We start from the raw sequence: 25,880 nt of genomic DNA on the forward strand, positions 1-25,880 counted from the left end.
AAAATACCAGTTATGAGTGGAAAATTCGAAACCATTTAAGAGTTTTAAGCTTGCGGGTTGCAGAAAAAGGGGGGTACAATAAATTCCTCGGGTACGGGAGGCTGCTTACGTGTTTTGAAGGCGAAATCTTAGCGTCGTACAAAGACTACTTTACGACTACATTGTGTTCACGTCGCTTTCTTCGCTTTCGTTTTTTCGTCTTCTGGCGAGATGGCGATAATGAAAAACTTTTATTTAGTATCCATCAATGGTTTTTTTTTTTTAAACCCTTGCTAGAAGTCGGCCAGTATTCCTTGGGACCTGGCGGCTGCCTGAACTTGCTTGATGATCTTCCATTGGGCTTCTAGGTCTGAGTTGAGCATCAGAACCCCCCAAGTTTCTATAGTGTGTTCGCCGTCTGATATCTGTGGGCAGGTCCATATGTTGTCGACCATGCTTGCCAGGCTTTCGCAATGTTTGCATTTGTGTTCAAATTGACCTGGGTAGAGTTTACTAAGCAGTCGCGGATTTGGGTAGATTCCAACCTGTAATTTTCGCCAGATTGCCTCTTCCTTTTTGCTCAGTTTGCGGTCTGCGTCTGAGTATTCTTCTCTTGTTAGCCTATATTGCTGCGTTATTTATCGGTAAGTGAACATCCTGCCTTTTTCAGAAAATCTGTTCTGTGGAAGGGGTGCAGGTAGGCTGGCCACAATTCACGTAGCAGTTTCCTCACAGTCAGAGCTCTCCTCCTCGTGTACATATTCTGCTCACGTGCTGTCAAGTTCACCTCTCACTCGGTGCGCATCAGACTAATAATGCAGAGAACCATGTTCGCCTTTTTTTTAATGAAAGAATTGGTTACGATCATTAGAGGACTTCTTTTTAGATTTTCAACCACCACTGATTCTGTTGCTATGCTGAAAGCGATGTTGCCATGCTCAAGACTGCTTTTCTCAGTCCTATGAATTGCGGGGTTGCTCAATAAGAAATCACTCCGCGCGCAGAGGAAGTGCAGTGGGGTCCTCAAATCACCCCTAACAGCACTCAAGTAGAGCGAAGTGTTGGCCGATCGCAGCGCGATAGCGAACACATAGTGCGACGGTTCTAGTCTTTTCTGCTCTTTGTACATTGATTGAACAGTTACTTGAAGCAACGTGTGGCCTTTTTAGGCCGTATCTTTCTCGCTAGTGCACTCATGCACGAGTGGCGCCTTTCGTCGAGAACAAGACGAGCCCCCAGAGCTTCGGCGGAAACCCTTGCCCACGTAATCCCCGGGCGATACGGACTCTGATACTGGCCGACTTGCATTTTCCCTTCGATTGTGTTTTATCGCTACAAGTTTGGAATTCTGCGCCAATACTTTAGCAAGCAATGGGAAAAAGAACCGAAAGACAATAGCACAAGCAGCGGTGATAAGGTGACGTGCCTCCACTAAGCTGCTCTTGTCGGAAGGTCATCTTTGCCGAGGGTTTGTTCCCCTGCTACCCTTTAATTTTACTGCGTCATTTTCTTTCCTTAGGCCTTTTAATAGTGTTCTGATAAGTAAACACAAGTTATCCGCCTCTCGGGCGATATTCAGAGTAATTACGCTGATTTATGGCCAAGATACGAGTCCTTGTCGATACATTGAAGACGCAGAATTTGCACAAGGTGGAGCGGAACGTATCAAAACCGTTCAGGAATCATCCGATGGAAATTTTCGAACAGGATAAGGTTACCTAGGACTACCTGCGCGTCTGCTAGCCTTAGATTAGCCAGCTTTATTCGCGATCCACGTGAGTTTTGTGACATCGGCGTAGGCAATTCTGGCGACCATAGTAAGATAAAATGTAATAATCTCTCTGGTGGGCATAAGAAGACAAAAAGTAATAATCTCACAATTTAGCGCTGAAGATAAAAGCGCATTATTAATTGCTAATGTGAATTCATTAAAAAGGACGAAATATTAAAGGTTGGCTCTACATGCTGTATTGCTCAGTATTCATGCTAAATAGCTTCATCGTCGGAAGCCTCGGAAAAAAAATTAACCGAATTCATCAAACCGATTACATATTCTAAGCTACCTTAAAACGTAACATAGCAGTAATGGCCCCAATTTATTATGTAACGCGGGATTCCATGGGTAATGAGACGGTCAATGACATTATATTTTGGGGGCACCACGTTGACAGTTTGCGTAGTCCGTTTATATTTATAATTTTTACGTTGTATACAGTTGATGGGTTAAACCTTGAATTCAACATACACCCACCCTTTTCTTTCCTTTCTACGTTCCATTCAGAATGTCAGAAGTCCCTTTTATAACCACCAAGACATTTCATTACAACTTACAAGACATTTCATTCCAACTTACTCTGCCGTAACCTGAGCCAACCGTTGTAGCGGAATGTTTGGTTATCCATGCGGCGCAACTTTCAATGGTGTGGTCTTTAGGAGAGAGAGAAAAAAAAAAACAAGGCTGATGAAGGATCAGGACGCGTTCACCTCTGTTCATACTTAGGCTTCAATAAGAGCCAAGTAGTATTCAGTGCTGTTTCTGAGGCCTTGCCTACCTTTATCAATTACTTTATCATTTGCGGAATGAATGGTATGCCGGGAACTGCTATAAAAGAACGTCGATGCGGGGTAGCGTACGCTAGTCTTCCGGACGAAAAATTCGTATCCGTTCGTTACGTAAACAATATGCGAACCTATTTTACATTTCCTTCAGAAAGAGCAATTATTTCGTAACTAAATTGTCCCGAAGTGTTAAATTTCGTGACTTGCACGTGTACGATTCCCTTTTCAATTTTTTTTCAGGGGGAACAGCCTTCTTATTCGTAAACTGTGCTGGCAGCACTATATTTGGCGCAGTCTAGAGCGTGCTTAAACACTGTGCGTGCAACGCCCTAAAAAATGCGCCCGAATCTTTTTTCACGTTTAACGATTGAACAGATTAGCACGTGTTTTGGGGAATTGCGCTTCGTAATCCTCACTGTTAAATGCATGGTCACTGCTGTGACGAGGTGGCGAGAAAATGCAGTAGAGGGGCTAGCGTTATCTGCCTAGCCGGACTATCCAGGCATGCGCTGCCCGTCCGTCCTTTCCAGTGGTGGAGCAATCCCCGCTATCGGCCCTCCCATCGCCAAAATACCCGAGATTGCCTCTGCGCAGTGTAGTGACTTGGCACTTAAAAGCAGTTGCCTAAAATACCCGAGCTGGCTCCTGCGTAGAGCAGTGACTTCGCACTTTCAAGCAGTTTCTCGGATTTCCTCTATACGGTCTTCTGATTACCAAAGATAGCAATGCGTTTCCTCGATTATGTCGGGCATTCGCACTAAGTGTAGGAGCATTGTGGCCAGTGCCGCGATGCACGCGTTAATACACGAAATAATACTATATACATGTGGGAATTTAAAAGCGCTGCATTGTATTTCAACCTATGCGATTTTCAGTTTCCAATGTGGTTCTGCTGTACTCATGTCACCTTCTGTTGCAACCATACTTTCGCATCAAAGAGGCGGATTTCCGGCGTGGGATCTTCGGGTCGTAACGGTTGCGATAGTTCCGGCTGTTGGTGGTTTCAGCTGCTGCGAGCGCCTGCCTCTCCTCGCCATACGCGCGATATTCCGTTCTGATATAGGTACAAGCTCGGAACTTCCGGTGCGATGCAGAGCGTTAAAGCGCGTTGATATGGCGCGCACCACCCCTAAACCGATCTTAAAGATACCAAACCACACTGACGGAAAAATTCGCATAATTGGTCTAAGAGAACATTTTACAGTAAAAAAAAATACTGGTCGCAGGGAGAAAAATAACGCGCTGCTGGGGCTCGAACTCTGGCCGTCACTCCAAAACCGCGATTACACCACTAAGCTACCGAGGCCGAACACCTGAGTTGTTTTAGCAGCCGCTCTAATAATAAAGGGATGTTCCAGGTGAACCAGTAAATGGCGCTGGGTGTCTACCGGAAGTTATAGAACAGAGAAACTAGAAATCATGAAGGAAGGTTTCTATGGCATTACGCGAGGCAGTGCATTGCTCTCTGAAGCACGGGCGGGGTTTCTGAGAACACGGGCATACACGGCTAACTATATCGACAATCACGCCGAGAAACTTGTGACATTTCGCACAAGTGACCCTTTAGCCATTAATTGACAAAGGGTATGCACACATGGGCTTCCGTGAAAGCGCAAGCACTGCGCATTTGCTAGTAAACACTTCCAACCTCTCGGTGTGCAAATAAGAAGTGTCAAGTCTGCAGCCTTTTGCAGGCGCGTCCAAATGTCATCCGCGTAAATCGACAGGTGAACCGTTCTTGGAAGCGAAGTTGCCAGGCCTATGAGTGCTAGTTTTAAGAACGTGGGGCTCAAGATGCCTCCTTGGGGGACACCTCGGTGGGTATAGTGTACGGACGTAGGGATATCTTGAGTCATTGCAAAGAATGACGTCCCCGAAAGGTAACTCCGCACACACTGGTAGACACGGCCGCCAAGCCCCACTTCCTGTAGTGCCTTAAGAATGGCATCGGGCTACACATTGTCATATTCTGATTTAACGTCCAGGAACAGCGCGGCGCATATGCGCTTGGCGCGTCTCTGCTCCTGCACAAAAGTTACCAGGTCGATGACGCAATCGATGGACGAATGGCCACGAAGGAAACCAGCCATGACTGCAGGGTAGACGTTGTAGTGCTCCAAGAACCACTCCAAACGTGCCAGGATAACTCGTTCCATAAGCTTTCCAACGCAGCTGGCAATTCTATGGGTCGGTATGCCACAGGGTCCAGCAGCGATTTTGCAGGTTTCAAGAGAGGAACAAGGCGCCTAGACCTCCATTTTTCAGGAACTATGCCGTTACGCCATAGTTCATTTAAATATTTCAAAAGGGCGTGCCGGGCGTCGTTTCTAATGTGACAGAGAGCAGTATAGGTGATTTCATCGGGCCCAGAAGATGGCGACCGCTTGCACAGATTCAATGCCCCCTCCAGTTCTTCCATCAAGAACGGGACGTTCATCCGAGTATCCCGCAATGCGGGAATGTCAGTGGCCCGTGATGAGCCGGAAGGGTCTGTTCCACTGGCGATCCGAACGCAGAAGTCCTCTGCTACTTAGAGCTCTCCGCGCTTCTGGTGACGAGCCAAAGCCTTGAATGGGGAGCATTGCTGCACGGGGGTCACTAGCCCTCGCACAGCCCTCCATATTCCAGACAAGGGCTTTTGAGGGTCAGGCGATTCACAAAATTTCTTCAACGCTGTGTTTGCACTTGGATAATGCGGTGTTGAATCTTCTTCTGTGTCCTTTTGGCATCTCTCAAGTTTTGAAGAGACTTCGTACGTCTGTACCAGATGGAGTCACCTATGCTGCCCTCTGTCGCCTTGGCAATGGCGCCGGGCACGCCCTTTTGAAATACTTCAACGACCTATGGCGTGATGGCATAGTCTCTGAAAAATGGAGGTCTAGCCGCCTTGTTCCGCTTCTGAAACCTGGAAAATCTCTGCTGGACCCGGTGGCATACCGACCCATAGCACTTGCCAGTTGCGTTGGCAAGCTTATGGAGCGAGTTGTCCTTGCACGCCTGGAGTGGTTCCTGGAACACTACAACGTCTACCCTAAAGTCATGGCTGGTTTCCGTCGTGGCCGTTCTTCTATCGACTGCGTTATCGACCTGGTGACCTTTGTGCAGCAGCAGAGACGCATCAAGCGCATATGCGCTGCACTCTTTCTGGACGTGAAAGGAGCGTATTACAACGTGGAGCATGATGTCATTCTTAAAGCGCTGCAGGCAGTGGGGCTTGGCGGCCGCGTCTACCAGTGGGTGCGAAGTTACCTCTCGGGGAGGTCATTATTATAATGACTCAAGATGACCCAACGTCAATACACTACACCCAACGCGGTGTCCCCCAGGGAGGCGTCTTGAGCCCCACGTTGTTCAACCTCACTCTCATCGGCCTCACAAGCTCCCTCCCAAGAACGGTTCATCTTTCGATTTACGCGGATGATGTTTGCATCTGGGCAGATGGAGTGACTCGACGGCACGTGCGCGTGCGCCTGCAAAAGGCTGCAGATTTGACAAACACCTATCTGCACAAGCAAGGGTTGGAAGTGTCTTCCAGCAAATGCGCAGTGCTTGCGTTCTCACGGAAGCCTATGTACGCATACCCTTTGACAGTTAATGGCGAAAGGGTATCTAATGTGAAGCATCACAAGTTTCTCGGCGTGGTCGTCGACAGAGACCTTTCTTGGAGCCCCCATGTTCGTTTTTTGAAGAAGAGGCTGTTTGCAGTGGCCCACATTCTCCAGTTCATCGGCGGCAAGACGTGGGGAGCATCTATGAAGTCAATGTTTCCGCTGTACGACGCACTGTTCTTGGGCTCCCTACGGTACAGCCTGCCTGTACTTTCGGGTACGTGCCGTACCAATATTCAGCAACTGCAAGGCATACAAGCGCAGGCCCTCCGAACTTGCCTTGGCCTAACACGGTGCACGTCAACAGCTGCAACTATTGCTGTGGCTCGTGATCACCCCTTAACCACTTACGTGACAATCGAAACACTCAGGGCGCATATTAGGCACCTACCCAGGCTGCCGGATCATCTCCTTGCTAGTCTACCATGTAAACGCCCCCATGCGTCTTTCGCAAAGGTTGAAGCTTCCAACATCACCAGCATGCCATCCAACTACACGCCTGCGATGAGGCCGCCACTCCCACTTTGGTGTACGACGCAGCCTCGAGAATGCCTCAGTATCCCAGGCTTAACAAAGAAGCAAGATTTTCCAACGCTGGCAGTACAGCAGCTAAGTCTCATTTATTTACACGAGAGATACAGTGACAGCACCCATATTTACACCGATGGCTCCGTAACAACATCTAGTTCTGCCGGCGCCGTTGTTATACCACGAATGTCCATGTCCACAGAATTCAAAATAGCCCGTCTTACCACTTCCACGGCTGCAGAACTTACCGCCATCCGTTGTGCCCTTCATACCGTTGAACAAACTTCATGCCGAAGATGGGCGATCTTCTGCGGCTCAAAACCTGCGCTTCAATCGCTCCAGTCAGCCCTGTGCCGTGGACCTCATGAACAGCTGCTGGCCGAGATAAGACTACTGTACGACCGTTCCACCCAAGTGGGTCATGACATTGCCTTTCAGTGGCTTCCCAATCATTGCGGCATTGTCGGAAACGAAAGTGCGGATGCTGCCGTACGCTTGGCACACCAAAAAACGGAGACCATATCTATTCCGTTATCCAGGACGGATGCCGCTAGGACTCTCCGAAAACTTGCTCGGGAGACCACGCTATCGAAATGGAGCACCCAAGAGTTCACGAGCGCTCGTTTCCATGCCCTGGACCCCCATCTTCAGCGCCCCCTCCCATTAGGCCTCCCACGACCTAATGCAACCATTCTTCGTCGCCTCTGGCTTGGAGTCGCATTCACAAATGCTTACTTCTATTTGATTGGAATGGCAGCAAGTGAGGCGTGCGAAGTCTGTGACACACCAGAGTCCATACGACATGTCCTCTGCGATTGTCCACGGTTTTCATCCGAACGCAGCCAGCTCTCTGCGACTCTACGAAAGTTAGACTCTCGGCGCCCGTTCTCTGAGGAGACAATCCTGGGCCACTGACCTTCTCCGTCGTCTGCGGACAAGGCGACAAAAGCGCTCCTGTGTTTCCTCAAAACGACGGAATTGCACAAAAGACTGTAGCGCAAGACTACTCTCTACGAACTGTCTGAACTTTTTTGTCTATAGTGTCCGCTGGGCACACCACTCCACGCTCTATCCGTACCTTTCCCCTTCTTTTTCTATTTTCCTCTTTTTCCTCATTGTTCCCCTTTCCCCCGTGAAGGATAGCATACTAGGCCGCAGCCTGGTTAACATTCCTGCCTTTCCTTTACTTTTTCTCTCTCTTTCGTACGTCTGTACCTTCGTTCCGCGCCGGCGGATAGCTCTGAGGCGTTCCAGCTGAATGTCAAACTGTGAATTTCGGGGACAGGCGGATGGAACGTTTGCAAGCAACCAGCGTGCGTCCAATAGCAGACTCCACATCTCCAACCTCATTATTTCCGCGAACATTTTCCATTTGGGATTTAAATTGTGACCAATCAGTCACCCGAATGAAGTTGGGGTCGATGCTACTTCGTAGTCCATTAATCTTTAGATAGGTTAAAATGTGGTCATTTCCATGAGTTTCTATGTCTGCAAACCATTGTGAATGTCCGGAAAAGCATCGCGACACAAACGCTAGGTTCAAGCAACTGTTGTAGTTTGTACCACGTAGAAAAAGTCTGACTTCCATCATTCAGTAAGCATAGGCCATGGTCTGACGCAAAGGACACCGGGTTCCGGCCTTCTCTGTTAGTGCTTGAGCTTCCCCACAGCAAGTGGTGTGCATTAAAATTACCCGTAATAACCCATGGGCGAGCCGTGGCAATTAAGATGTCCTGCAGCCTCTTGCGATTAAAGCGAGACTCCGGGTGTATGTATACACCCACAAGTGTGAATGTGAGATTGCCTTTCCTGATGGTCAGGCAGACGTACTCATTACCCCTGGAAGCTTTCACGGGGTGGTGTACGTAGTGAGCTGCCGTCTCATGAAAACGACGACTTTGCTTGGCTCCCCGTCTGTGGTTGACTGAAAAAGTTCATAGCCAGATAGTCTAATAGGTTTATGCAGGTTCCCCTCACAGATGACAAGGACGGGAATCGACTTCATGAACACAAATTGGCGAAGATCAGAGATGCGTGATAGCAGTCCTCTGGCGTTCCACTGAAAAATGGAAGCGTCCTTGACGTCTGCACCCGGTGAAGGGCGCACGTCGGCCATTGTATTTGCTCACTCGAGGCTCGTCAGTACTGGATCCAGGGCCTTGATATACATGGAAAACATTGGTGACGAACCAAAATTTTGAAATTTGTTTGAATTTATCTGAAAGTTCGAACTATCCAAATTTAAATTATCGCGGGTCTGCTGTTTATAGACGTCTGCAGAAAAATCATAGATAATGAAGCTCAGCCTTGTGTATTCAATGATTTCGTGAAAAAATGGCCGGCGGAAAAGCGTACCGATATACAAGAGAGAGAAAGGTACACCTCTTGCGTGAAACCCCACAAACAGAGCCACGAAGAAAAACAGGAGTTTTTATTACATCAAAGCGAAGCTTTCTTGACCTCACTGATGGCGATGTCGTAACCAATACGCACTGCAAGAAAGGCAGAAAAGCTAACTATACACAATGGGAGCTACATGATGATGATGGTGGTGGAACCAGAAATAAAACGCCTCCCGTGGCCGGATTCGAACTTGGGACCCTCGAGTTACGAAGCCGACGGCTACCCGATTGCACCATCATCGCATTTTCGTTTTTGAAACAGTAACTTTATTTACAATTATAGATGCAGAACCACATCGAATGATTGCAGACGTTTCACAGAACAAGATAACTTTGTTTTACGCATAAAGAAAAATACCCATGTCCGAAATGATGCGACCCATGAGTTTGCATTTTTTACCAGAAAAGTGTAAACCAGTCGAGGGGTAATACTAGCAACGCCTCTTGGCGTTGGCGAAAAATATTCAAGAAGAATTGTCAAATCGGTAATGGTGTCATTTGTGTACAGATTGAATGGAGTGGGTAGGGGGCAGAGGGATGGAGAGGGAGACTCTGGAGGAAAGCCTTTGGTGAGCAGACGTGGGCTAAAAGATTTACCCGGTTCTAGTCCTCAAATTCAGTTCCATCTCCCTCTGCTGGTTAACCTTGAACTGTATGAGAGCTCACGAGCCCAGCGCCAGTGCGTCACAAAGCTGAGAGTCTGAATCAGGCACGCGGGTGGCACAGCATCTCCTTTGCGTTCGTTGCGCGGGGGTTCACTTTGTACTTTGCCTCAATTGAAGTGGAGAATGGGTTGTAGGTGATAATGGTCTCACTACGACGACGATGATATGGGGGGGGGGGGGGTGGAGGGGGGGGGGCGCTAGTGCTCAGCTTTCTCGTGAGGGATTCGATTGCTGTCGTCTGAGTTTAGACTGAGGCCGTTTGCACTGTGATAGTTGACGCTTACACTTTGACTCTCAGGCGGTTTGAACTTTGGTCGTCGACGCTTTGACTTTGACTTCCAGGCTGTTTGCACTTCCATCGCTGACGCTTTGGGTTTCGTTGCAGCTGCTTTGGCTTTGGCATTTCGCCATTTGATTTTCGCGCGCAAGAAACCTTCGCGTTTCGACCATCGTCGTCGTTAGACGGTGGCCATTTAAACATTTTACCAACAGCATCTACAAGGCTTAGGCTTACGGCATGAATATCCAACAATAGAACGGGATTAATCAGCAAAGACAATTGCGAATGTCACGTAAGTGTGCGTATGTACGAGGGTATGGAGCATAGGTGTGCTGCGCAGTGTTTCCGAGATTCATTTCCGCACACATTCCGTTGCGAGAGCCTCTGCCACTGCAGTCAATTTTGGAGGAGACGTGAATGTGGAAAGTGCGGTGCGGTGCCTACTGAAATGACAGGTCCTCTTATCATGAAAACGTGACGTTAGGACACGGGGTACGTTAGGACTAACTTCCGGCTGCGCCGCCAACAGTTCGTCCGGCTCATTAGGAACGACGACGCCTTTGCCGGCACTCCTTTTAAAAAGTTTTTTGGGCTGCCATAAACTCGAAAATTCTGGTCTGTCAATCTATCCGTCCGTCCGTCCGTCCGTCTGTGTCCGTCTATTACTAGCTTCATACAAAGGTTGAAGTGAAAGAAAGCTTGCAAACGGAGTACATAGAGGCAAGAGAATTCCAAACTACTAACCGATTACGCGTGCCTACATGCAACGGATATGGGTTGATCCATTCAAGCAAAACTCCTCGCAACGCAGGATGCGCTGTTACACGCCATTCCAATTCATTTCCCAGTTATAACACAGCGTAACATTCGCAATTACTCATCAGCTGCTACTCGACGGCTTCGCAGTGCTTTTACGGCTAACGAACTTGCCTTAGAAATTCCGGACTTACTGGACACTTATCCTGGCCCTGTTCTCGTGACATGGCGCCAATAACCACCCTGGCATGCAGGCTGAAAATTCCGGTATCCTCCGAAAGCACGTGCGTTATCGCGCCCATCTTGCACCTTTCTCGGCGGCTCGGAAGACCCAGTTTTGCACCTGCAAAAACACAGTTTCTCGTGCAGTTCCTCGCGTTCGGTCTGTGTGAAAGATGAACATGAGCTGTCAATTTCGTGTTTGGAGAAATTTCAAGTGCTTTTCGGTTCAGTAAACGCTGCACCAACTAAAGAAAAGGTACTCGAGATCTATTCTTTCTGGTTTGCATACCCGGAATTACCAATGAGACGACGACACGTGCGAAAAATAACTTTGGTCGTTTGTTCTGTATTCACAAGCCTTGTTATTTTTACCCTTCAGAAGAAAAAAAGAATTCGCTGCAGAAAACATATTAAATTTTCAGCTGCCGGCGCTCCTTCGAAAACACCAGGCATAGCACGGGTGAGAAATGCTTTTTCAGCATTGACTGATGCAATAATCGAACTTATCGAAATGACCAGGAAGCCGTCTGGCGCGTAACAATGCGACGCCCTGTCTGGGCTCGTCGTGTCGTGGAGCGATAGTAGGAGATTGCGGCTCGAGGCGGATTTTGAAACTGTGCAGAGTGCGCTATCTCTTCCTTTTCTTTGCTCCGTGTGGAACGGAGAAAAAGCACTGATAAAACGGCGTTCGAAAAACACCATGTGCCCCTTAAATTCAGCAGAGAGAGAGAAAGAGAGAGAGAGAGAGAGAGAGAGAGAGAGAGAGAGAGAGAGAGAGGATACATTTAATGGTAAAAGCGAGGCTAGCCAAGCCATTTCGCTTAGCTTGGTACGCCATGGATATGAGGAAGCATAAACATGAGGTCCTGCAATTAAAACGAACCAATAAAAAAAGTTGGGTGAGGCCCAGAAATTTTCAAACACAGACAAAGAGTTTGGCAGTGAAGTTAATGAGAACATTTCGTCCAATCCAGTACTCTGCAAGAACACCAAAAGAAGTTGGATCCCCGTACGCCCTGACGTAGGTCCGACGAAGAGCCCAAAACTGCCCTCAGTTCAAGGCCTGCGTGGGGCGGCATACACCGAGATGTTAGGAGAGTCTGCCTTGGTACTGTAAACTTCAAACAAATGTACATGACATGTTCGATATCTTTTGTTACATCGCATATATATATATATATATATATATATATATATATATATATATATATATATAGCAAAGGGGTAATGCGGAAACAGGGATGAAGAATGTTTGAGTCAGAAAGAAAGTGGTGAAAAAATGCCCGCCGGGTGGGATCCGAACCCACGACCTCCAGAATACCAGTCTGGTGCGAAGACCACTACGCTACCGGCGGGCCTGTTTTCCCACTACTTTCTCGGGTATTTATGTTACGGTTTTTTTGTTTCCTGCACTTATATATATATATATATATATATATATATATATATATATATATATATATATATATATATATATATATTGTGAGCACCAGCAGAATCTACTGTGCAGGGACAATCGCCGTGCTCCGATAGGACACCCTATCGTCATCGCTTCATCTTCATCATCTCGGTTTCTGGCATCATCATCACCGCTTCCTGACGGGGTCTTCCTGGGTCCTCGGCTCTCGGAATAAACCGCTCTCCTTCGCGAGTCCTCGACTCTCTCAAGTGGTGGAGGGTGCCTTCGATCCTGCCGTCTACCTCTCCCGATCACACAGCTGGAGCTTCGATCAGGTCGGCGCTTACCAACTAGCCCCATGGATCGCGAGGGCAGCAATGGTGGCAGCAACGCTGCAGTTCCCGTCCAGCCCACCTTCACTGTCACCAGCCCCCACCGCGAACCGCCCTTTTCCGCTGGCCTTCGGGGCGAAGACGTTGAGGAATGGCTTGACCAGTTTGAGCGAGTGAGCGCGTTCAACCGGTGGGACGACGCGTTCAAACTTAAGAATGTTTGCTGGTCCCTGAATGAAGTGGCGAAGACGTGGTTCCTTAACCAGGGCGGCTTCTCTAATTGGGAGAACTTCAAGGAGGACATACGTAAGATCTTCGGAACGTCCTCTGCTCGCTCGAATGAAGCCAAAAAGAAACTTGATGCCCGCGTGCAACGCCCGGAGGAGACATACGCTTCATATATTGAAGATGTCCTCGCGCTATGCGGCCGGTTCGACAAGGACATGCCTGAAACGGAGAAGGTACGCCACATACTGAAAGGTATCGCCCATTTTGCCTTTAATGCTATGGCGATTCAGAATCCCGCTACCATTGCCGATGTGCGAACGATCTGCCAGCGGCTCGACCATCTCCAGTCCATCCGGATTCAACACGACACCTTGCCTGCCTGCCCCTCAGGCTATGCCGAGCTGCGTACTCTGATTCGCGACATCATCCGTGAAGAGTTGCATCAGCGTGACACACCCTGCGCTCAGAACAACTACGGTCGCGCACCTGGTCTGCGGGACATGATCAGAGAGGAGCTGGTGTCCATGACAACTCTTCCTACGCCATGTCATGGTGCTCCTCTTCCCATACCAACTTACTCTGAGGCCGTAGCCCGATCACCTGTGCCCATGGAGCATATCGTGTCCCCGCCCTCGCACGGCCACTTGACCGCCCTTTCTGCACCTCCGGCCGCGCCGCCTTTCCATTCAACTTGGCGAGCACCGCGCCCTATTAGCGACCGGCCCGTCTGCTACTACTGTGGCATCCGATGTCACATTTCTCGCTTTTGCCGTCGACAACAGCTGGACGAGCGCCGGGGCTACGCCCCATACGAGCGAGATAACCGCTTCAACTACGCCCCTCGCCAGCGTGGGTACTCGCCTCCTCCGCCTCGCTCTACGCCCCAAATTGATTCCGATGACCGGCCCCGGAGTCCACGTTCTCCCAGACGCCGTTCGCCTTCGCCTTTCCGCCAGTCTTCATCCCCTCTCCGACGCGCATCACAAGTTTTCGACCGACACCCGGAAAACTAAAAGCAGCAGTTTTGTGGGGGGAAACTGCATCACAGGAAAAATCTCAAAGTCCCCCTGAGTCACCATCGAACACATTAACTGTTTTCATTGAAGGCGTTTGGGTTGAAGCTTTAGTAGACACTGGGGCTAGCGTTTCGGTCATTCACGCATATTTGTGCTCTCGGATACGCTAGGTGACAACGCCATATGATGGTCCTGCTCTACGTGGTGCCAACGGTGGAAGGATTCGACCATCTGGACTATGCACTGCGCGTGTTTTCATTGATGGCATTCGTTACCACATACAGTTCGCGGTATTGTCCCCATGTGCACATCAAGTCATCTTGGGTTGGGATTTTCTGTCATCAGCATCGGCAATCATCACCTGTAATCAACCCACCATTCACATCACTGACCCCTGCATTGCCAGTTTGTCGGAAAGTGGAACGGACCGTCTGGTTGCAACAACTGATTGTCTGCTCTCTCCCGGCGAAGCAACAGTTTTCTCCGTGTCGTCCGACAGAGTCACCGATGGCGACGTCTTGATTGCACCAGCTGGCAATTTCATTCTCAAAGGAGTCATTATACCTACCTGTCTCGTCCGTTTTTCATGTGGGTCGGCTTTTGTTGCCGCGGTGAATACATCTGCCGAAGCAATTTTAGTGCCGCAAGGTGCCACCATCGCTTCGGTTTTCGGCGATGAAGAAGCCTGTGTTCTTCCGCTGTCAACCATTTCGACAGATGAACACGTTTCCCCATCGCCCGCTCCAGTTTCGGCTTTTGACACCGCCACAAGTTCCGACCTTCCGCCAGAGGAGAGGTAAGCATTGCTGGTTCTGCTGACCAAACACCAGAGTTCTTTTGACGCGTACTCTTCTGTCCTAGGGAAGACATCTGCCGCGGTACACCGCATCGACACAGATGGATCTTGTACCGTTCGTCGCCGTCCATACCGCGTGTCTATGTCTGAGCGAAAAATAATACAGGAGAACGTCGATGAAATGCTGAAGAGAAATATTGTTCGCCCTTCATCAAGTCCCTGGTCTTCTCCTGTCGTTTTGGTACAGAAAAAGGACGGTTCTGTCCGATTTTGCGTGGACTATAGGGCACTGAACAAAATAACACGCAAGGACGTTTATCCAATGCCTCGCATTGATGATGCTCTAGACACTTTACAAGGTGCCGAGTACTTCTCGAGCCTGGACCTCCGCTCTGGGTACTGGCAGGTTCCCATGCACGAGGCAGACAAAGAAAAAACAGCTTTCGCCACACCCGATGGTCTTTACGAATTTAACGTGATGCCATTTGGGCTGTGTAATGCTCCAGCCACATTCAAGAGAATGATTGATACAGTACTTCGTGGCCTTAAATGGAGAACCTGCCTCTGTTATCTCGACGATATCGTCATTTGTTCCTCGACTTTTGACGACCATCTGAAGCGCTTGGATGAAGTCCTCACTTGTCTTACCAATGCCGGACTTCAACTAAACACCAAAAAATGCCGATTCGCGAGCAAGGCCATCAAAGTGCTCGGGCATGTTGTGAGCAAAGACGGAATTCGCCCTGACCCGGAAAAAATTAATGCTGTAGGCAATTTTCCCCGCCCAGCCCGCCAAAAAGACCTCCGCAGCTTCCTTGGTTTAGCTTCCTACTTCCGGCGTTTCATTCGTAACTTTGCTGTCCTTGCTTCACCCCTCCACAAACTTCTTGCATCCGCTGCCCCATTTGTGTGGTCTAAAGATTGCAAAGCCGCCTTTCAAAAGCTCAAGCATGCCCTAACATCTGCGCCAGTGCTGCATCATTTTGACGAAACGGCAGATACTGTACTACACACAGACGCCAGTGAACATGGCCTTGGTGCTGTGTTGTTACAACGCAACGCCTCCTCTGTGGAGAACGTTGTGGCGTACGCAAGTCGCTCATTAACTCATTAACGCCTGCCGAACGAAACTACTCAATCACTGAGCAGGAATGTCTTGCAGTTGTCTGGGCCGTACAGAAATTTCGTCCATACTTGTACGGACGGCATTTCACTATGGTCACTGACCACCATGCACTCTGTTGGCTTTCGTCGCTCAAAACCTAAATAGACGGCTTGGTCGCTGGATTTTGAAGTTACAGGAATACGACTTTACTGTGACATACAAGTCTGGCAAGAAGCACATGGATGCGGACGCCCTTTCCCGCTGCCCTGTGTCTCCAGAAGATGATTCGCCGTCTAATGCGGCCCAAGTCCTCTTACCAATGGCACCTTTGGATGATATCAAAATCGACCGCATCGAAGATCTACCGTCCCTTCAACGTGCAGACCGGTACTGCAGAAATATAATTGATCAACTTACTGGTTCGATGAAGCCACTTAACAACCGCTTGCGGCGCCAACTGCAAAAATTTCGACTTTTCGACGGTGTTTTATACCATTATAATTACGACCCTATCGGTGACAAGTGGGCTGCCGTCGTTCCGCGGTCTCTACAGCAGCATATTCTGAGGGTTTTTCATGACGACGCTACTGCCGGACATTTAGGTTTCCACAAGACCTACCACCGCGTGAAAAGTCGTTTCTTTTGGCCTGGCCTTTCCACCAGTGTCGCCAAATACGTCGCCTCCTGCGCGCCCTGCCAGCACCGTAAACGGCCAACGTCACCTCCTGTTGGAATGCTACAACCGCTACCTTGTCCGTCAACACCGTTCGAAGTCGTCGGCATAGACCTGTACGGTCCTTTGCCCATTTCCACAGCTGGTCATCGTTGGGTTGTAACCGCCGTTGACCATCTAACCCGCTATGCTGAAACCGCCCCTCTTTGGACTAGTTGCGCTGTAGAAGTCGCGGAGTTCTTCTTGCGCTCCATATTTTTGCGCCACGGACCTCCCCGAGTTCTTCTGAGCGACCGCGGAAAAACATTTCTGTCGGCTACTCTTGCCGAAGTTCTTCGTGCCGCCGACACCGTTCACAAAACTACGTCCAGTTATCATCCTCAAACGAATGGTTTGACTGAACGTTTTCATCGAACACTATCCGACATGCTCTCCTTGTACATCCGGCCGGATCACAGCAATTGGGACTCAATTCTTCCGTTCGTGACATACGCATACAATTCCGCAGTTCAGCGCACCACAGGTTTCTCGCCCTATTTTCTTGTCTATGGCCGCGCGCCTCCCTCCGTTCTGGACTCAACTTTCTTGTCGGCACCCGTTGACTGCATGGCCAGTGCTCCTGAACAATTCGCTTCCCGTGTCGCTTACTGCCGCCGTCTCGCCCGAATGAACACAGAAGCCAGCCAAAACGCCCGCAAGTCTCGGTACGACGAATCTCATCGCGACGTCACGTTTCACCCAGGGGACGCGGTCTTGTTATGGACTCCTGTGCGTCAACCTGGCCTCTCAGAAAAGTGGCTTTCTCGGTACATAGGACCCTACACAGTGCTCGAGCAAACGTCTCCTGTAAATTATCGCGTGACTCCAAACAGTGCCGTTACCGTTCATCGCTGCCGTGGAACAGAAATCGTCCACGTTTCGCGGCTCAAGCCTTATGTCCAGCGGTCCGACACAACCTCGACAGCGGTCGGGTGACCGCTTTCGAAGAGGGGGGAGATAAGTGTGAGCACCAGCAGAATCTACAGTCCTGGGACAATCTACTGTGCTGGGACAATCGCCGTGCTCCGATAGGACACCCTATCGTCATCGCTTCATCTTCATCTTCTCGGTTTTTGGCATCATCATCACCGCTTCGTGACGGGGTCTTCCTGGGTCGTCGGCTCTCGGAATAAACCGCTCTCCTTCGTGAGTCCTCGAATCTCTCAATATATATATATATATATATATATATATATATATATATATATATATATATATATATATATATATATATATATATATATATATATATATATATATATATATATATATATATATATATATATATATATATATATATATATAGTACAGCTTCCTCGCGCTTTCGCGCTTGCTGAGCCCAGGAGGCATGTTGAAGCTTAATTAAAGGTCGATTAGATGGAGAGGCGCACGTGGAAGTCTTGTGTGGGTCAAATGCACTGCTGTGTTCTGCAGGCAATCGATTGTGCAAAGGTTACCGCGTCCTTTCTTGCAAAAGGCATAGGCAGCGGTGAAATAGAGAGGATGTGGGCCGATGACGGTGCATTATCAGCTGCAATATTTCCGGCGGCTCCGCAGTGAGCAGACAGCCATTTCAGTTCTACGTTCTCTCAAGACCAACCAGGAATGGTTAAAAAGAGTTGGGATCACGGCGGCGCCCTGTTGGGCACTGCGGGTTACATTGTGCGATGATAGGTCATCGTCTGATACGCACATGTAAATACTTCGGCCGGAAAGGTAATTATAGATCTAATTGTACATGCGGCAATGCCTGCAGACCTTATTGCTGTGCAGATAGCCCCATGGAGGACAGCTTAAAATGTGTTTCAGGGGCAATCACGTTATCAACACTGCTCCTGCCCTTGCATAAGCCTGACATCTGCAACGGAACGTAAATATGCCGTAGTTAGATCCCAGTCCAAGCGCTGGTACACCATTTTCTCCACAGGTTTACCAATGCAGCTGAGGAGCGCAATTGGCCGATACGAGTCAATGTGCGTGGGCATCTTGCCAGATTTCAAGACTGGTACTATACGGGCGCACTTCCAGTCTGGTTTAAGGTGGCCGGTCTCCCAAGAATTGTTAAACACTGAGAGAAGCCACCGCTCCGCATTAGCTTCTAAATGGCACTTAACTTCCTATCCCTATGATTTAGTCTTATAGTAGCCTTGATGCATTCATTCACTCTTGCTAAATGCTGGCACTGGCTTCATCCCCCGTTTTAGGAAGAAGTGGGACAAAGAAACAATCGGACGACTGACTCTTCACATGGTGAAATTGGCTTAAAGTCATACAGTGGAGCCCCGCAATGCAAACTGTGGGGATGTCGGACGAGCGTAGCAGCCGCTTTCGATAACGACGTTCACAAATACTTCTGATGCAATTCCAGCTCGCGATTACAGCATTGTTACATCATGCTCCCATGTACGGTAAGTGGCTTGGATCGTACCATGCGCTTTGCGTGGGGAGAGACAGGTGTCTAGTGTGCTATTGATAATGTAATCTGCTCATTATTTGCATGAGAATGCTTTAGTCTTTCCAGTCAACATTAACTCGGCCACTCAAGTTATGCTTACCTGCGTTGAATGCGAAAGCAATACGGCGATGAGAATAGGTTAATCGGCAATGAACCTCTCATGGCAGGTGTATCCTTTCCTGTTTAAGCCTCCGAGTAGTTCTCGCAACCAAATAAAAATTTCTGGACCGGCCTCTAGCTTGGGAAGGCAGCTGTCATCGTCATTGTACAGTCTCGTTTAGCGGCCATGTGATCGATCCGAAGACCATTCGGAACTATGTGCCTGAGAAGCTTGTGGCATTTTTGTTAATCCAATATGACACACGCGTGATGTGGCAGTGAAGTGCCACCAGGGGAAGCCAGAATTATTTCACATTCAAAGCAAATTAGCAGACTTGAGTGTACCTCAAAAGGCGCGCGCTATCGTGATGCACCAATCGCCTGTAATAGGTATGTAAGCTGTCAAAAGACCAATCGGAACTCTATACTGAGACGCTACGAGTCTCTTCATTGGTCGCTTTATAAAACCAGCACGACAGAAAAGCGGTACTCATTAGTTTAGCAAGAAGATATAATAAAGCGGATATATTTATGTCGCCGCTGTTCGTTCTTGCTTGCGACGGATTCTTGTATAAAGATATTTTTGCGCTGCTTTTGTAACAGCGGAGTTGTTGTTACTGGCCGTTGTAGGAAAAACTAACAAGAAAATACCGAACGCTCGTGTGCGCGTGCCTCGGGGCGAACGCCGAGTCCCCGCCTCGCGCAGTTTTAGCAACAACAACAAAAAAAAAAACTCCAGTTCTGTCGTCAAGCTCTGCCGCGCATGTAAAAAAAAACACTAGCGCTAATGCTAAAGTGGAAAAGACACCCTGCTTGTGAGAGGTCACCGCTGTGGGGGCATTCACCAGAAGCCATTGTGCATAGTTGGAGACATGGCTACGAGTGTGCCACTCCTTCCCGAAATGACTTGAAGATCCCGCCACCGCTGCCTCGAGTCGATGACGAAGAGCTGGTGCAAGTCTAAAATGCTGAGGGTGACTTTGCATTCTCCACTCGCAGTGAAGAAAACGACGGCCTCTTCGATCATGAAAATAAACAATGATACTGAAAGTTAACTATGTGTCCCGCATTGGTCACCTACAACACCTCCGCCATTCAAGTTTACGCGCTAGTGCAAGCTTTCCTGAATTTTTTAAATCTCTGTAAATACAATGATGCTCCCAGTGTTCTTATGAACTTTCTCTGGCGATGACAGGAATGGTATCGTGGTTGCCTCTGAGTGGGCTTCGACCTTCTCGATATTTAGCGCGGGAGGGCTACTGGCCTTACCACAATATTGATTGATTGATTGATTGATTGATTGATTGATTGATTGATTGATTGATTGATTGATTGATTGATTGATTGATTGATTGATTGATTGATTGATTGATTGTAGGGTTTAACGCGCCGACGCAACGCAGGCGATGATGCGCGCCGTAGTGGAGGGCTCCGGATTAATTTTGACCACCTGGGGATCTTTAACCTGCGCCAAAATCTCGCACACACGGGCGTTTTTGCTTTTCGCCTCCATCAGAAAAGCGGCCGCCGCGGCCGGGAATCGAACCCGCGACCTCGTGCTCAGCAGCGCAACGCCTTAGCCACTGAGCCACCGCGGCGGGTGCCTTACCACAATAAGAGCACATATATAGATATGGTTAAAATTGGTATCAGCAAAGCATTTTAATTAAAGAAAAACTACGTTGGTCCAAACATTATTGGAAAGAAAATGCTACGGCTTACCAAACAGCAGCAGTGTGGTTTAGGGAACATTCTTGGGACGGAGAAATTCTAGTTCAAATTAAGCAAAACAAGTGCGGTTGGGCAGTACATGTAACCCTAATGACGGACAAACAGGTGAACCATCTGTTAATTAGGATGGCTACGAAGGAACAGCCACCAAAAGAGGGGAAGACCAAGGACTCGATAAACTAAGGAATATCGGGGTCAAGAAATAAACTAAAAGAGTTGGGGGTCAGAAATTGACTCTGCAAACACAGGATAAAATTAGCTGGATTCTCTGGGAGAGGTCTTCGTACTGCTAAGACATAAAACGGGCAGCTATATTAAAGAGAGAGAGGGAGAGAGACAGAGAGAGACATAGCCCACATTACGTAAATTCCGACGTACTAAAATGCCTACAAGTGTAGGTATCGTGGAGATGGCGTTGCTATGGAATGTTCTGGTCAACACCTGCATTGGCCTCAGAAGCAGGTAATTTGCAAGCGCTTTGTTGCCGCCAACAAGTGTTCTGAAAGCTTTTTAGAGAGTGCTGCCAAGCCTCGTTAAACAGGGTGCCTGACCTTCGCTCTATGAAGCAATATAATTTCGTATGCAGTATCGGAAACGGCTGTTCTTTTGTTTTTCGTCATTTCTGAAATGCCGGATTCCTCACAAGTACGAAAACTACCCTCCACTCTAGATATCATACTGGAGTGTTTGTGTCCTTCTGAGTTTTTGTCAGCCCCGGATTGGTGCGATTAGCGGGGGCGACCTAGCGAACCGCTTCTCTCTTCGTGTCTTTTCGCTTTGTTCCTGCCAATCACAACGTGCGATTGGCCCATGACTATCAGCTTTCAGGTGTTTTTCTGAATGGACTCGAGAACCTCGTTATCGCAGTTCCGCTTAAAAAGCATCGCTTGAACACGTCGTGCTGCTTACTACTCAGACCTCAAGTCATTCGCTAGAAAAGGTCAGATGCTGTCGTTTCTATTTTTTTTTTCTCGCCAGTGATAAGGCCAATATCATGCAAGGTGACGATGTAGATCACAAGCCTTCGGTTCTTGCAGTGCCTGCAGTAATGCAAAAAAACGCACATTTTAGTTTTTTTGTTGCCTTTTATTTTGTGAACATTATTACGCAGGTTACTGTAGAGCTTGTACACGTGAAGGCATCACGCTTTTTTAGCGTGATAGCGCATTTCCCCCGTCGTGAAGACATCCCGTAACGGGCTCTAACTGCACATGTGAGCATCGTGATTGCCGTATCAGGGAGACATCCACGTTGAGATAGCTGCCCGCTAATCTGCCATTGTAATGTTGCCTCTCAAGAGATGTCTGCGGCCCGATTGCTAAAAATACAGAATTAAGAGGCCTCTTGTCCAGACAAGTCGAGTAGCGGCAAATCTCTGACGATACCACTATCTTTTCTGCGTAGTGTTGGATCAGGAGCCCATCGAAAGGGGATGCCTTTGCTTGTGCGTGTGTCTGTTTTGCTACATTCGACCTTTCTTCTTTTCTATTTTGCCAAGATTTGGTAATTACCAAGTGTAGATACGCTAAAGACTGCTAACGCCTGATTACTATAATTGTACTGCAGTAGCCAATTTATATCGGTAGTTACTCCCATTTTCTTTATATTACCTTGGCAACAGGCAACGAACACTGATTCATATCTCAAAATAGGCCACGTATTCTTTCTCCAACTTACAGGCGCCATTTCGGAGCTTATCACAGTGCTTTGATAGCCTTAGGAAGCAAAGAAACAGGCGCCAGAAATTTTCCGAGCTTAGGTTGACTCGTCCATCACAGCTCCATGAGGCAAAATCCAAATTACGTCGTCCGTGTGAGTCAGCAGCAACCAACGTCCGAAAGGTTTGCAAGCAGAGAGAGTGTTCGTTGAACTCCGGAACTTTTTAGGTGAAGTGAATGAGCAGGCAACCGAGAGCAGAGATCTCCCGCAAAAAAAAAAATCGGCCACCTATGTGCTCATTTCTCTGCAAATTTCGTCGAAAGACTACAATGGCATTTTGCCACCCCTGCCACGAAAACGTCTCTCTTCTCTCCCCTTCCCACTTCTCCCGCTCTTCCCCTCATGTCTCACTCTTCCCAGGAGAAGCACGCTGGCTGCTCGCTTCTCCACCCCCCAGTCACCCTCACTACCATTAAATTGTAGTGAGGGTGACTGAGGTACAGACGTAAGCGGTACCACTCTCCGTACTGTGGGTTTTGGAATGCGGCCACGACGTCTAGGCTCGGGCACAACCTCTTTCTGTATATTTGGGGATCAGGATGATCTTGGCCTTCTTCCAATGCTGCGGCAGCGTCCCCGTTTTCCAGCATTTGTTGTAGTAGCCCGTTAGACTTTCGACGGATTTGTCGTTGAGGTTCTTGAGTGCCTTGGTGATGGGGTCCGGTCCGGCCGCCTACCTGCTGTTGAGGTCCTGCAGCGCCGTGCGAACCTCTTCTACGTCGATGTCTCTGTCGAGACGCTCCTTGGGTAGCCCCCCGTACGGCCCGTGGTGCTCCGTGGACGTAGTCAGCAGGTATCTGTCGCTGATGCGGTTCATCACCATGTCGGCTCCGTGTTTAGTGACTTCCCGATGGATGAGTTTCGCCAGTCGGTCCCTCTGGTCCCCAAGCCGGGCAAGCCACCCGGCACGGACCGGACAACCTCCGGCCCATTTCGCTAACGTCTTGCGTGGGCAAGGTGCTGGAGCACGTTTTGATGAACCGGTGGCAAAACTACCTGGAGAGGGAAGGACTGTACCCCATTACGATGACTGGCTTCAAACAGCGCCTGGGCACACAAGACGCGATGCTGCAGCTCAAGAACAAAATCGTGGACGACACCGGCATCTCGCGAGACAACAAGACCATCCTGGAGCTCGACCTGCAGAGTGCTTTTGATAAAGTGAAACACTCGGCGATTCTGTCCCAAGTCTCCAAGCTCAACATGGGCGAAAGGAGTTACAGTTACATCAAGGATTTCCTGACGGACACGACCGCCAAGCTGCGGGCTGGCGACATACAACTGCAAGACTAGAAGCTCGGGAGCACCGGCACACCGCAAGGGTCCGTGATCTCGCCGCTACTGTTCAACTTGGTAATGATAGGAGTGGCCGACAGGCTCGCGAAAGTGGGGGTCCGGCACACCATCTATGCCGACGACATAACGATATGGACGACCGGCGGCAGCGACTCCCAGATCGAGGCCAAGCTGCAGGAGGCCGTCAACGCCATCGAAGACCATCTCGACGGCTCCGGCCTCGTCTGCTCGCCAAGCAAGTCAGAGCTCCTGATAATACCACCACGAAGAGGCAACACCAAAAACAGTCAGCGGCGAGAGCACGAGAAGATCAAGATCATAACGCGGTCCGGGCAGACGATCCCCGAGGTCAGCAAGATCAGAGTCCTGGGCATGGTCATCGATAAGCACAGAAGAAACGGCGAGACCGTCGCCCGTCTCACCGCCAAGGCGGCCGACGCGATGCGTCTCGTCAGGAGAATCACGTCCCGAAAAGCCGGCATGAAGGAGGACAGCCTGATCAGGCTCGTCCAGTCCTTCGTCGTCAGCCACATTGCGTACGTAGCGGCCTACCACAACTGGCTGCAACACGAACGGAACAAGATCAACGCCATCATCCGAAAAGCATACAAGTCGGCGCTCGGCTTGTTCGAGTCCACGAGCACGCCCCGATTCTTGAAGCTAGGGGTACACAATACGCTTGAAGAGATTGCGGAGGCGCAACGAACGGCTCAGCTCGAGCGCCTGTCAACAACCAAGGCCGGGAGAAAGATACTCGAAGACCTGGGTCTCGGACGTCAGGACGAGCAGAATGCCAAACTCTCCATCCCCGACGAGATCCGGAGCAAGATCAGGGTAGACCCCTTACCGAGAAACATTAATCCGGAATACAACAAGGGAAGAAGGAATGCGAGAGCCAAGGCCCTCATCGACCTACACGCCAAAGACGGACACGCGCGGTACGTGGACGCGGCCGAATATCAACGAGAGGCTTTCGCCGCAGCTGTCATCGAAGCGTCCACGGGTGCCGTGAGGACGGCGGCGTGCGTCAGATGCACCAAGGCGGAATGCGTGGAGGAGGTCGCCATCGCCCTGGCCATCGCCGACACAGACTGCCGCACGGTGCTGAGCGATTCGAGAACGGCGATGCGCAACTACGCCAAGGAACGCATCTGCGAAGAGGCCGCGCGCGTGCTGCGCGGAGTCAAATTGCAAGAAAAAAGAGTGAGGATCAAGTGGTTCCCGGCGCATGAGGGCGAGTGCGCGTCGGCGAGAAACGCGAACCACAACAAGACGGCACACCTGGCGGCACGAGCTCTAACCAACCGCGCCCCCGCGACCGACCGTCCCGCGTGGTTCGGAGCCAAAGACCGCATGACGGACTACGGCGAGATCACGAAGGCCTACCGCCTGGCTCGCAGAGCTCTCCCACCCCCGCACCCGGGGCTGAGCCGGGCGGAGGGCGTACTTCTAAGATAGCTACAGACCGGGTCGCTACCCACCCCGGCCTTGATGCATCGTATGTACCCAGAAGCGTACCCGACCGACAGGTGCAAGGTGTGCCGTAGGGAGACAGCCGACCAGTACCATATCCTGTGGGACTGCTCAAAACAACCGGAGGAAGCGGCATTGAGAATCATCCCGCCGCGGCTGGAAGAAGCCGCGAAGAGCTACCACCGCGAACATCAACTCTGGGCCGTCCAGCAGGTCCTGAGGGCGCTCGAAAGGCACGAGACTCGCGAGCCGTCAACGGCGAGCGGATGGCTCGGGCCAAGTAACGGCTAACCCCTAGGACGACGCTGGGCCCGCGTCACGGCGCACAAAAACGCCGAACTGCAGGCACAAATAAAGTTTACTCCAATCCAACCCAATCTGTATATTTGTGTGAAAATACTGTTTTAAGCGCGTATTTTTATGTGCTATCGGAAATATAAAGCGCACATCTACTTTTATTTAAAAGAGCATTGCCTAGTTTGCATCAAACATGCCTAATGCTTTCTTTTCGTTCAACAAT

General features: G+C 49.5%; 1 non-coding gene and 1 pseudogene across 1 annotated transcript; one reads left to right on the top strand and one right to left on the bottom strand.

Moving 5' to 3' along the window:
• Positions 1-12,281: 12,281 nt before the first annotated feature.
• Trnat-ggu (transfer RNA threonine (anticodon GGU)) lies at positions 12,282-12,354 on the bottom strand. Its single transcript has one exon. It is a non-coding gene; the product is annotated as a tRNA-Thr (tRNA).
• Positions 12,355-23,656: 11,302 nt separating this feature from the next.
• Positions 23,657-25,651, top strand: LOC144175254 (uncharacterized; annotated as a pseudogene).
• Positions 25,652-25,880: the final 229 nt, after the last annotated feature.

The sequence above is a fragment of the Haemaphysalis longicornis genome, unplaced genomic scaffold (genome assembly GCF_048455015.1).
Source record: "Haemaphysalis longicornis isolate Haplotype H1 unplaced genomic scaffold, Haemaphysalis longicornis Haplotype H1 scaffold_3, whole genome shotgun sequence".
Classification (NCBI taxonomy): Eukaryota; Metazoa; Arthropoda; class Arachnida; order Ixodida; family Ixodidae; genus Haemaphysalis; species Haemaphysalis longicornis.